The sequence below is a fragment of the Lepisosteus oculatus genome, chromosome 14 (assembly GCF_040954835.1).
Source record: "Lepisosteus oculatus isolate fLepOcu1 chromosome 14, fLepOcu1.hap2, whole genome shotgun sequence".
Lineage (NCBI taxonomy): Eukaryota > Metazoa > Chordata > Actinopteri > Semionotiformes > Lepisosteidae > Lepisosteus > Lepisosteus oculatus.
Window position 1 is genome coordinate 28271849 of NC_090709.1, and position 12541 is coordinate 28284389.

General features: G+C 41.5%; 1 protein-coding gene and 2 non-coding genes across 3 annotated transcripts in view; all 3 read left to right on the forward strand.

The window, feature by feature from the left end:
• LOC107076200 (antigen WC1.1-like) overlaps positions 1-12541 on the forward strand; it is a 455354-nt gene that overhangs the window by 110082 nt on the left and 332731 nt on the right. The gene's annotated exons all lie outside the window — the stretch shown is intronic.
• On the forward strand, positions 10034-10116 carry trnal-uaa (transfer RNA leucine (anticodon UAA)). Its single transcript has one exon. It is a non-coding gene; the product is annotated as a tRNA-Leu (tRNA).
• Positions 12271-12342, forward strand: trnaw-cca (transfer RNA tryptophan (anticodon CCA)). Its single transcript has one exon. It is a non-coding gene; the product is annotated as a tRNA-Trp (tRNA).

The following is a 12541-nucleotide window of genomic DNA, read 5'->3' on the forward strand; positions in this document are numbered from 1 at the left end:
CGCTTAAGCCACTCCTATTTGGCATTTTAGTTATGGAGGCGAGAAGACGCCCCCCCCTCTCTCTGGGTGTCTGATTTGCCGCCATCTTTAACTGTTCGATATCCGAATCGGAGTAGCTACGCGTACGAAATAAAGTTAATCCCAACTACAAAACATATATTTTTGTGGTAAGAGGGCGCAAAACATCAGTATTTACTGCTATTAATTACTGTACGATTTATAGTTGAAATCTGAGCCTAGATATAAAGTTAGATATAAAGTTAAAATCTCGACAAAGCAATGTAGGAAATACAGAGAAAATAAATCCTTTCTGACATCTAAAATCAGTTTCGATCAAGGTCTCTAAAACGAACAAGAAAAAGAGGATTTTCGGAGGGCAATTACACTGTGTTTATATAGAATAACTGATTTATGAGCAATCTAATTTCTTGTTCGTTTAAAACAGTGAAATGTCAGCTGCAAAAGATCGCACCAGAAACAGCACTCTCTCTGCCTGTCATAGACGTTCAGGAAAGGCTGAATGAAGTCATGTCAAGTACAATAATTCGGTCATCAATAATAACAGTTGTAGGACAGTATATAAGGAGGATAAGGATTTTGAAGTTGACTCGAAATCTGATAGGTAACCAGTGCAAGGACTTGAAAACAGGTATAATGCATTCCTGATAGGATTCTTGCTGTCATATTCTGAACATATCGAAGATTGCTCAGTGTGGATTTAATTTCCCCAGTGAACAGGATGTGCATTTATTAATTCTAGAAAAAAAGCCTTTCTTGATTTCTCTAGTTCTTAGTTTCTCTAGTTCCCTTTAAAATAAACTATTATTCCACAATGCAGAGTATTACATGGCCAGTATCTACACATGATATTTGTGAGTTAAAGAAATTAACACAAGCAGCTTATGGAGATTTAAGTGTTGGCTGAGTTATTGCAGGATAAAAGACTAGAGATGTTGGCAAGAGGAAGATAATTTGGGGAAAGCTGAGGAATACACTTATAACAGGAACACTTCCTAATGGGGTTAGGCATACTTTTGATGAAGATGAAGTTAACAGACTATATGTTTACATAGATACTGAAATAAGGATTGTATTTTAGATTATGTGTACTTGCTGGCATTGAACTGTGTGTTGGATGCACATGAATTGAAGGAATGGGCAAACATAGCTGATGCGGATCCACAGAGCCAGCATATTAAGATGTTTATAATTAGAGGCAATTTGTTTAAATAACTAGGTATGGATACTGATGTGCAAGAGAGGTGGAAAGGCTGTTTCCTTAAGCCAGCACTATAAGATATTTTATTCTCAGTGAGATGCTGCCATTTCATAGTGGGTTTCTAACACTGTGTATAGTTCCATCCACACAGTGCCTTTACTTCCATCCATTTCTAATCTCTTTATCCAGTACAGAGGATTTGGAGCCTATCCCAGTAAGCAACGGACACAAGGCAGAATACACCCTGGACATAGCGCCAGTCCATCACAGGACAGACAGACACAAACACACACACCAGGGCCAGTTTTCCCATAAACCAATTAACTTACCAGTATGTTTTGGAGTGCGAGAGGGAGTCATATCACACATATGGAGAAAAAACATGTAACCCAGAGAGAACATGTAAACCCCACACACACAGGATGGCAGGAATTGAACCTAGGACCCCAGTACTGCAAGATAGCAATGCTAACCACTTCGCCACCATTATAAATGGATGGATATCTTAGTTATCTTTCTAGTTCACAGGTTTGCATGCATAATTTAATTTTGAAAGCCACTGAGACATCAGGTACTACTGTTGTATTTATGAAAAAGAAACAAAACAAAAAACATACAAACAACTGTGCCATCCTACTCCTTAGTTAATACATTTTATTATTCATTAACAGTAAACATTGTTAGCAAAATATTTTGAATTATATTTAACCCTATTTTTTCTTTAGTTTTGTATTTAACTTATTATATGATAGTCAGACTTAATGTATATTTGAACAATGAAAATATATTTTTACAAGATGCGGGGGAAAGTGCAACAGCTTATTACAGTGCTAAATTTAATATTATTGATTGCTAATAGTTTATGCTAACACCTAACTTTCTTAATTAGATGTATTTAAAACAGTGAACTAAGTGTAACATAATATTCAGAAATACAATCGAAAATAGTTTTGTGGTGTTTGTATGGATGAAACGTTTCTAAAATGTATAACGTAACAAAATTAAAGACGATTAAAATCTGTAATCTTTCCACTTGTAATGTCATTAGACAGAACAACACGTTTCTGGTTTGTTTTAATTAGCTAGTATTAGTTAGTAGTTAGTAGTTTTAATTTAATTAGTATTGCAATTCGCACTGATTCCCTTGCGAAGATATGGACTTAAGAATATTCGTGCCTGGTCAAAAAATGGCATTAAGCACTTAAAATTAATATGGTTAATAATAGTAAACTGTAACATGCTGTAACAAGATCGGTTAAACTGCGAAGAAAATGCTTTCAGAGAAAATGTTTCAGGTGTGAAGAACATAGATCTCCAATGCAATTTCAACCAAACCTGTTCCCACACACCCTGCCCCCACTACCATTAGAATATACACAAAGCACTGAAATCTTTCGAGCTAATGATCAGGTGACCCGAGAGAGAGCGAGAGAAACACCAAGGGGTGCGGAACCAGGGAACTATTTACATGGAAAACGGGCGATCTCCCCAGACTGTCCGCCCGTTTCACTGTTACCTGGATACCTCTTTATTTAGAACTCACTAACACTGATTTTTAGTTTAGAAGGATTCAAGTAGGGTTTTAGATGAAAGGCAGCGACCTTAATCAAGCCCAAATCATAATTGAACCCATTCAGAGCCTACATTACATTTTAGCGTTTCATTCTGAGCAGAAGACCCTCACACCTGAAGAAGGCTTGCGTTTTCTCTCTTCTCTTTTAAGCATGTGTACAATGTGTAATACAATTACAATGTGTAATTACAATGCTGTAATACAATTTGAATCGTATGAGGGTGTATTATTAGGGGGAGGTGTCTTTCGCTGGAAATCTCGCCTTCTTCTACTTTAAGAGTACAACCCCCTCTCTGCCTGAGTGCTGGCTGTGACGAATTAAACCGGTTTCACAGGTTTCAATCACAGACCATGTGACATGGGAGTCAGGAAACTAACACACAGCGCCACCGGATTTGATAACGCTATAAAAACGCTATAAAATAATGTGACTAGGCACAGAACAAGTTTACAGCACAGTACAATAATAAATGCTGACCATGACTTTAGAAGCATAAATTGCCTTACACTCAATTTAAACACAAGCTGTCTTTAGCCCTCTAAGCTGGTTCATACAGAAATGTAGAGATCCAGGCTCAGAACACACAGCTTCATTAACGAATACATATGCAGGACAACTAGAGAAGACGTTTTACAGAGGATGGATTTTTAGAAACATCCCATCAGTGACATCACTGAAGTCAACTCCTAGGTACTGCAACTGTCATGTGGATAGTTTCACAAGAATCAGACAAAGGTTTAAGCATCGCTTGTTCTAGATAAAACTGCAAAAAAAAAAACAACCCATAGTGTACTTCTTTGCGGCTCTGTTTGCCCAAATCATATATTCACAACGTGAAATTTAGAAAATAATATTACGTAACCAAAATCCGCAATATGGAAACAGAACCTGTGTAATTGTTGATAGATGATGTACTCGTAACATTTTTACAAGACGAACTACAACATTTAAAAAATGACTTGTATGTACTTGATATCTCTAATTAATCCACGGCGACATTGTTAAAGCAGAGTCCCAGTAAAACGAAACTAAAACGCCCTGGGCATACCGTTTCGCACTTCTTATTAGTTGCTCAAAAGTAATTTGACCGTATGAAATGCGTAATATAAACCTAGAAACATATACGTGAGCAGTATTTACGTACTGTAGTATCGGTGTTAAGACATACCTCTCAAATACTGTAAATCAAGTTAAAAATATCTCAAGACCGATTCTGGTCATAATGAAACCATGTTTCGTGTATGTTTTCTTTAAAGTACCGAGACCAGCCATATACTGTATGTTTATCTTCCAAAATTAATATTGTTTATGGCCTTCACACGCGTTGCAGTATGCTCCTATTCTTTTTATGCTCAGCTACTAAGATTTCCCTTCAGTGGTAAAATTAGATTTGAATATTCAATACTTAAACGGGCACAGTTAAGACATTAAATATGCATATACATACTGTATACAGTACAGTTTTCATACAGTAATATGTTTATGTTCCTAAATCAATCTCTTTTATGAGCATGTGAAAGGCATGGTGAATCGATTCTCAAAAATTACTGTAATTTACATGATTGGAAACAAATGCGTGATTGCAAAGACGGTCAATGAAAAAAAGAATGTTGACCAGGGCAATACTTTGAGTTTACACTTACAGCTTGTCCAAGGTCATTCATTATTAATACTATTAGTAATATCTTCGTTAAAGACTTTGATGGCCACAGCTCAAACATGAGAGGTTGAGCTTTATTAGCTCCAGCTTGCCGAAATTCCGGATACTATTATTTTGCTTGTCATATTATAGGAGAATTTACGGTAACTAGTGGTATTTACCGGTAACTCGCAGTATTTACCCGTAACTTGCGGTAGACTGCGTACAGCGTACCGGAAAATAATGCGGTATCGCCCACGCATTTTGAATGGCTGCATCTGTATGTCCCCCAGCTCTGAGCCCATTGGGCCTGCTGGTGTGACCTGAGCTGCAGCGTCGCCATGCTGGTGGGGGTCAGTTCGGCTTTTCTGTTGGAATGAACAGGGGGGTTACATGATGGTGCTGTCTGTGGTCTGGCTGTCCTGCTGGTCTGGATGAGGGGTGCGTAGTGTGGTGCAGGTTCTTGTCCCATCCTGCTCTTGGTCCAGGTTGGAGGGTTGCACCGATTCTGAGTCTTGTTAGCTGGTATGGATGGGTTTGGGGGTGTTGATACCAGAGTTGTCCGGGGGGGTGCAGGTGTCTCGGGGGCATTCTTGTTTTTCTGTGAGTTCAGGTTGATTCTGTTGGTTTTGTCACGAATCTCCCTCACGCAGGCAAGCGCTCCCGCATTCCTACGAGCTCTCCCCGTACCAAACGTGCACGTGTCAATCAGTCCTCTGCTTAAACCCTCATCTGCCCCCTGGTCATTGCTCACGATTGAGATTCTCTCCCGGAGCTTACGTACTAACTACACCTTTGCCTTACTACGACTTCTCCCCTGGACCTCGACCCCGCTTTTCCGACTACCGCTTTAGCCACTCGATTTTGTACCTTCGCCTGTTTTACGCTTTCTCGGATCCTGACCCCAGCCTGTCTCTTCGTTTACACCTCTGCCTTCTGAATCCACACCGACGCAACTTCTACGCCTTCCCGGACTCCGACCCCTGCCAGTTCCTCGACTACGCCTTCGCCTGTCGATTCTGTGCCTACGCCTGTGCTACGTGTGGAAGACCGAGTCAAAAGGTCAGGACAGTGACTATGCGTGGGAAAGGTTTTCTGTTCGCACCTAAGACCACTGTCTTAGGTGCAAACTAAAGCCTGTGATTCCTCACACCCATTCAACCAGAGAAAATTGAAACAGATTTTAGGATGCCAAATGGCACCCCCCTGTCCTGTTTGTTTGACTTCTGACACTGCCCCTTTCCCTGTATGTTCCTTTGATATGTTAAAGTATTGCCTACTTTTAATGTATAAAAAAGGAAAGTATAACTTCAGTCTAGTGAGCATGTCTTGAGTGCTAGGGGAAACCCTTTCTCTGTGATATGCTCCCCTTCAGCTGATTGTATTAAAGATCTCTGTTGACAATCTCCCAACCTGAGTGAAGACTGAGTTTTCTTTGAAATACGCCTTCCCGGACTCGGACCCATGCCTGTTTACTCCGACTACGCCTGTGTCTCGCGCCAACCCTACCAAGGGCACCGCATTGGATCCCTATCCTCAGCAGTCAGCCCCTGAGTTTCTTGTTCTGAGTGTCTTCGTTACATTCGTTTGTGTGTATAGATGAAAAAGCTATTGAAGAGCACCCGACACCCCCCACCCATCTCGGTGGAAGTTGCCATGTTCAAAAAATCCTAAAAAGATAATTAAAGTTTCACACAACAAAGCATGACTGTGAAAGGTCAGGAGGCCTGCCTAATGGTGGTGCTGGCCCCACTAGCACCTCTTCCAGCAGCAACCTTAGTTTTTCCCAGGAGGTCTCCCATCCAGGTACTGACCAGGCTCACACCTGCTTCAGTACTGAAGGCTGCTGATTATGGCCAGCAGCCATATCACCCTGCAACTCACAACTGGCAACCCACTGAAGCTAAGCAGGTGTGCGCCTGGTCAGTACCTGGATGGTAGACCTCCTGGGAAAAACTAAAGTTCCTGCGGGAAGAGGTGCTAGTGGGGCCAGCAGGGGGCACTCACCCTGCGGTCCATGTGCGTCCTAATGCCCCAGTATAGTGATGGGGACACTATACTGTAAACAGGCGCCTTCCTTCGAATGAGATGTAAAACTGAGGTCCTGACTCTCTGTGGTCATTAAAAATCCCATGGCGTTTCTTGAAAAGAGTAGGGGTGTAACCCCGGTGTCCTGGCCAAATTTCCCCATTGGCCCTTACCAATCATGGCCTCCTAATAATCCCCATCTTTGAATTGGCTACATTTCTCTTCTCTCTTCCTCACTGATAGTGGTGAGTGTTCTGGTGCACTATGGCTGCTGTCGCATCATCCAGGTGGATGCTGCACATTGGTGGTGGTGGAGGGGAGTCCCCATTACCTGTAAAGCGCTTTGAGTGGAGTGTCCAGAAAAGCACTATATAAGTGTAAGCAATTATTATTATTATTATTATTAATGAGCACAACACTTGATTACAGTAAAAAAAAATCATTAAAAAATAAAGAAATGTTCCACAACTCAAAGCAAGCTTGTATAAGGTTAGGGGGCCTGTCTGATGTGTAAAACACCTGTTTGCAGCACTGTGGCTGTTGTGCTTGAAGAGCTATTGACTCGTGAATAGCACCCTCCTATCACCATGTACCGCCTGTCTAATGGTGCCATATTGAAAACATCATAAAAAAATAAAGAAAAGGGACACAGCCACAGCAAGATTGTATAAGGTTAGGGGGCTTGTCTGGTGTGTAAAACACTTGGTTGCAGCACTGTGGCTGTTGTGCTTGAAGAGCTATTGACTCGTGAATACCACCCCCCTATCCCCATGTACCGGCTGTCTAATGGTGCCATATTGAAAAAATAATTACAAAATAAATAAAGGGGCCGCAGCCACAGCAAGGTTGTATGAGGTTAGGGGGCCTGTCTGGTGTGTAAAACATATGGTTTCAGCAGTGTGGCTGTTGTATTTGAATTGCTATTGAGCCATGAAGCAGACCCACCTATCTCAATGTCTTACCTGTAGTGTTACCTTCAGAAAATCATAAAAAAATAAAGAAAGGGGTCACAGCCACAGCAAGGTTGTATGAGGTTAGGGGGCCTGTCTGGTGTGTAAAATATATGGTTTCAGCAGTGTGGCTGTTGTATTTGAATTGCTATTGTAGCGGCAATGCTTGTTAATAAGACTTAAGCGTTGGTATGCTGTCCTAAAGGAGGCCCCATCTCACCCTCCATCTCTGTGGTGCAGCCACAGAGAAAATATTCATGCAGGCTGATTTAAGATGTTTTCTTTTGATAAGGAACAAGCTCCCAGACGGGGATGCAGTTAGCTAAGCCTGGCTATCATGATCAATGGTCATCCATTGGCGCCTATCAGTCTAGGGAGTGCCGAATGGACATCTGGACTGCATTCCTAAGTGTCAAGAGTAAGTGAATTATATCTCATCTTGACCAACCAATCAGGGACTGGCAGGGCGTGGTAATACCATGTGGGTCTCCAATGCCCGCCAAACTCTCAACCAATCAGCACACATCTGGGTCTTGGTCAAAAAGGGAGCGCAAGCTCAGATCGGGGCTCTCCTTGGCCATTTTCGCGCATCCTCAGAGACAATCACGTGACAACTGCTGTTGTCTGCAAAAGGACTTGGACTTTGTTCTAAGCGCGAGGCCGAGGATCCCGTACGTTCTCAGAATTCTACCAACGTGAATGCTTCGCTTGATCAACGGCAGCCTACAGTTGGACCCTCGTTGACAACCTGAATAGCTTATTCAGAAGCAGCGCTGGACCGGGAACGAACCAGCTTCTTCCCGGGCAAAAGAGTGACTTGTGAGGACTCGCGGTCACACTCTGTGCATAGAGACTTTCTACTAGCCAGCCGGACTCCTGGTAGATCCCCTCAGAGCAACAACTGCCCTGCGCGCCGCAGTCAGATTCCTCCGCCCATCCTACTCCGAGCTGCACCTTGACTGGTTGGCCGGTAGACAGAGGACGCCGACACAACGCCCATTGGACAACCGCTGCAACAGAGGCTGCAACAGAGCCTGTCAGCTGGTTTGGTGTTCGTGGCGGGAGATTCCAAATCCATACACAGTGGATAAGTAAACCCCATGTTCTACATTGCGTCTCGAGAATTCAATTGTACCTCAACACAAGTTGTTATCAATTTAATTCATGAGTAATGTATTTACTTCCGAGTTTAGAGTAACAGTGGGTAATAACACTGGTTAGCGATTTGGTAACCGAACGATATATATTGACATATATTCTCTGTTGTGTATCTCTTTGTGTTTGCATCTCTTCGAGATTATATACCTTGTATATTGATAACCCTCACAGTAAGGTCTGCCGCTCGTATCCAGGCAGACTAGTATATCTTTGGTGCACAATTTATATTAATAATTGTATCTCGTGTATCGAACCCGTGTGTGTGTGTTGTTAGTTGTTTGACGATTGATTTTCTAAAAGCTACAACGAACAACCTCGTGATTACTGTTACAATTAATAATTGTAAACCCATCAAACCACTACACTATTGAGCCATGAAGAAGACCCACCTGTCCCAGTGTATTACCTGTAGTGTTACTTTCAGAAAATCATAAAAAAATAAAGAAAGAGGCCACAGCCACAGCAAGGTTGTATGAGTTAGGGGCCTTGTCTGGTATGTAAAACATATGGTTTCAGCAGTGTGGCTGTTGTATTTGAATTACTATTGAGCCATGAAAAAGACCCACCTATCCCAGTGTATACCTGTAGTGTTATCTACAGAAAATCATAAAAAATAAAGGTTCCACAACCCAACACAAAGCTGGGAAAAGTCAGAAGACCTGCTTAGTGTGCAAAACACTTACTTGCAGCATTGTAGGTGCTGTGATTTAAATGCTATTGGTTTGTGAACAGAATACCCCTATCCCAGTGCATTGTGCCATATTAAATAAAAGCACAAGAAAAAGAGATTCAGAACGAAAAGCTGTGTCAGTGTTCTGTGTAAAAAATCGGTTTGAACATCATGGGAGCTGTTTTTAATAAGCTGCTGAGTAAAGAATATTTTAATCTTCCTGCTGTCAGTAGTATTGTCAATATAGTTGACCCTTAACTGAATTAAAACAGGGCGTAAAGGAAGGGTTTCAGAAATCAAACAAAGCTTTATTTCTGTGCTTACAGTCTGGGTAATTGGAGACTGCACTGTTCTGCTTCCTATGGTCATATACAGGTTTTTCGCACGAAGCCATATTGAACAGTGTTTCTCACGTTGTGAACGTCTGTACACAGCGGTCCTCCGGGTTCCAGTAAGTGCGTAATTATGCATTGATGAAAAACCGGAGGTTTAAAAAAAGATAATTAGCCCACTGATAGTTTGATGTAGAGGCTGTGGAAATATCCACAAGTCTTGGTCTTTAAAATGCATTTGGTTTGACGGCGTTCTGTGCTTCCATTGGGAAGATATGGACAAAAGAATATTCGTGCTCGGTCAAAAAAATGTCATAAAAACGAAAAAGTAAAGAAAGCATTCACAATGTATTTTATACACAAAGGAAGTATTCTCGCAACTCTAAGAGGTTTTGTGGTTTAATATTTTTTAATTGTTGAATCATATTTAAATGCTAAACAACTGAAGAGCATATCGTTGTAGACCAGGATGGTCGAGTGGTTAAGGCGTTGGACTTAAGATCCAATGGACAAATGTCCACGTGGGTTCAATCCCCACTCCTGGTAGTGTTATAATAAGTTTTAAGTGACAGAACACTTTGATGATTTACTCTCTATTTAAATATGAATTTGCTAAATTTCAGTTCAGTTCTCTTCACTCCCACTCCCTGGCATAACTGAGCTCTCACTATCGCATACTGAAGGCTTTACATGCATTAGCTGTGATACAGCTCCCAATAAAGACGGAATCAAACAGTTTGTTCTATTTCTCATGGTGATCCTCTTCTTGATCCAAATGAAATGGATCATTTAATATGATGCCTCGAGAAAAAAAAAGGAGTGAATTTCCGCCTGTAATGATTGATGCCCCATCAAACATTTTGTAACATCCCTGGAAGATTATACAGTAGAATCCTGGTTTGTGGCTTAAATTCAAGGTAAACAAGTCTAAGGAAACGAGTTGGAAACTTGATGTCGAACTGGAATTTAAGTACCCGGAATGTTTCACTACATTGGGCAATATGTGCCAGAGAGGAGTGCTTTAAACCCCTTCGATAGCTCAGTTGGTAGTGCGGCTGACTGTATTAGAAACAGTTAGGAATCCTTAAGTCGCTGTTTCGACCCCAGCTCGAAGGAAGGTGCTTTTGTGAACTTTAATCAAATAGTTAAAATAGCGACTCTTTTTCACTCAGACGTTGATCAAAAGCTCAATAAACGATGAAGCAGAGGCTCTTGTTCCGAATTCAGCTAACATCTGGTTGTCTTGTTTTGGCCAAGATCTGATCTTTGAATTAAGGGACTACGCTGTCTGATTTGTAATTCAAAAGTAGATACAAATGTCACTGTTTTCAAAGGATAGGTACTTAATTGGCTTTATGATTTGGTATTGATTTTGTATCATTATATTATTACGTTTGTGCTTTCTGTGTTTTTTATCGTATTGTGAACTTATTTTTTGCGATCCAAAGAGCCTCAGACGCACAGTCTAACAGTAACCAAACCAGAATGGATTCTGCTGGGAGCCGGACTGAGCTCATTCTCACTCCCTGTGCTGAAAACAGAATTATCTCTTCCCCAAACATCGTCTACAGCTGCTAGATATTGCTCTGCGTCCTACTGCTCCAGCAATTCCTTTGACCAAAGACAGATCACTAGTGCGCTTTTAAACTTCTTGCCACTACAGGCTCTTTGATGACTCATGCTGACTGTCCTGTGAATCCAAAAGAAAATGTTAAAGCTGATACATTTTCGATTGTAATTTGCATCTAACTACAACGTCCCTGGAAAAGAGATTTTATTCGTTGCGTGCAATCACTATCTTTTACTTTACGTATGGTAGTGGAAATAGTTTTAAAAATGTTTTCTAAAGAAGATTGTATTGCCAGGACCTGCCTTTAGCACTCAGTAGCGATTACGCTGTTGATATAGATGGAGAAGAAATGTAAGATGAATTGATGATCTAAGCTAAAATATCCCTAACACGCCTCCTGTAACAGTGTTTGTATTCATAGCAAGTAATATTTTTTTTCAAACCCGAACGTTGCTTTTGCATTAAGTGTTATGTAACCATTAGCGGTTTTGGTAGCTTCTGAAGAGCGCACTTTTCCAAACTGAAGCCTATAAGAACATTATTCAAGATGCACCATGGCCCAGAACGTGCATCGGGACAAGGATTAACATCAATTGAAAGTACTACCAAATAAAAGACTTGACGGAAAAATTGAAAGAGTAGGCAAGTATTAAAAAAACACCATAACTTCTCGGCTTCCAATCTCTTTCCAGGTTCAGGCTTTGTAAAATGACATGATTAGTGGAGTCATGCCGCGGTTGTGAGTTCAAGCCTCACCTGGAGCAGCCCGGTTTTCTGTCTTGACAGGTAAACAGTGTTTTGTGTTATTTGCTAAATGGAGAGAGGATTCTGTGTTAATTGTGCTCCTCCTGGGAGAGGTCAAGATGAGAAGTTCACGAGGCTGGTGGTAAATATCCTGTCCAGGAATATCGGGGCTGTAGGGGGTGAGATCTATAGATGTAGTAAACACATCAGTGGAGACGGTGTGTCTGCTCTCTGTGAGAGAGCCGGGCGGAAAGAATAATCTGTGGTTGGGGAAGAAGAGACCCTCGTTGGAAGAGCGGCGCTCCACACAGGAGAGAATGAAAAAAAATATTTTTCAGGGACACTGATTGTTCTCTTTGGGGGAATTAAAAGGACGGGTGGCGAGTGACCTCGTGGCGCAACGGTAGCACGTCTGACTCCAGATCAGAAGGTTGCATGTTCAAATCACGTTGAGGTCAGCTGATGAGTTTGCAGGTGCTGCTGGTGCTGAACCCGGAAATTACACCATGCAGTCTGGTTTTATCTGTACACCACATAGGTAATTGAACAAAGTAACAGCGCAGTACAGAACACCCAGTCAGGAGCTTATTCAGCGAATCATCATGAACATGACAAGAGAAAAGGCACACTGCACATCCGTGAAACATCACTGGCTTT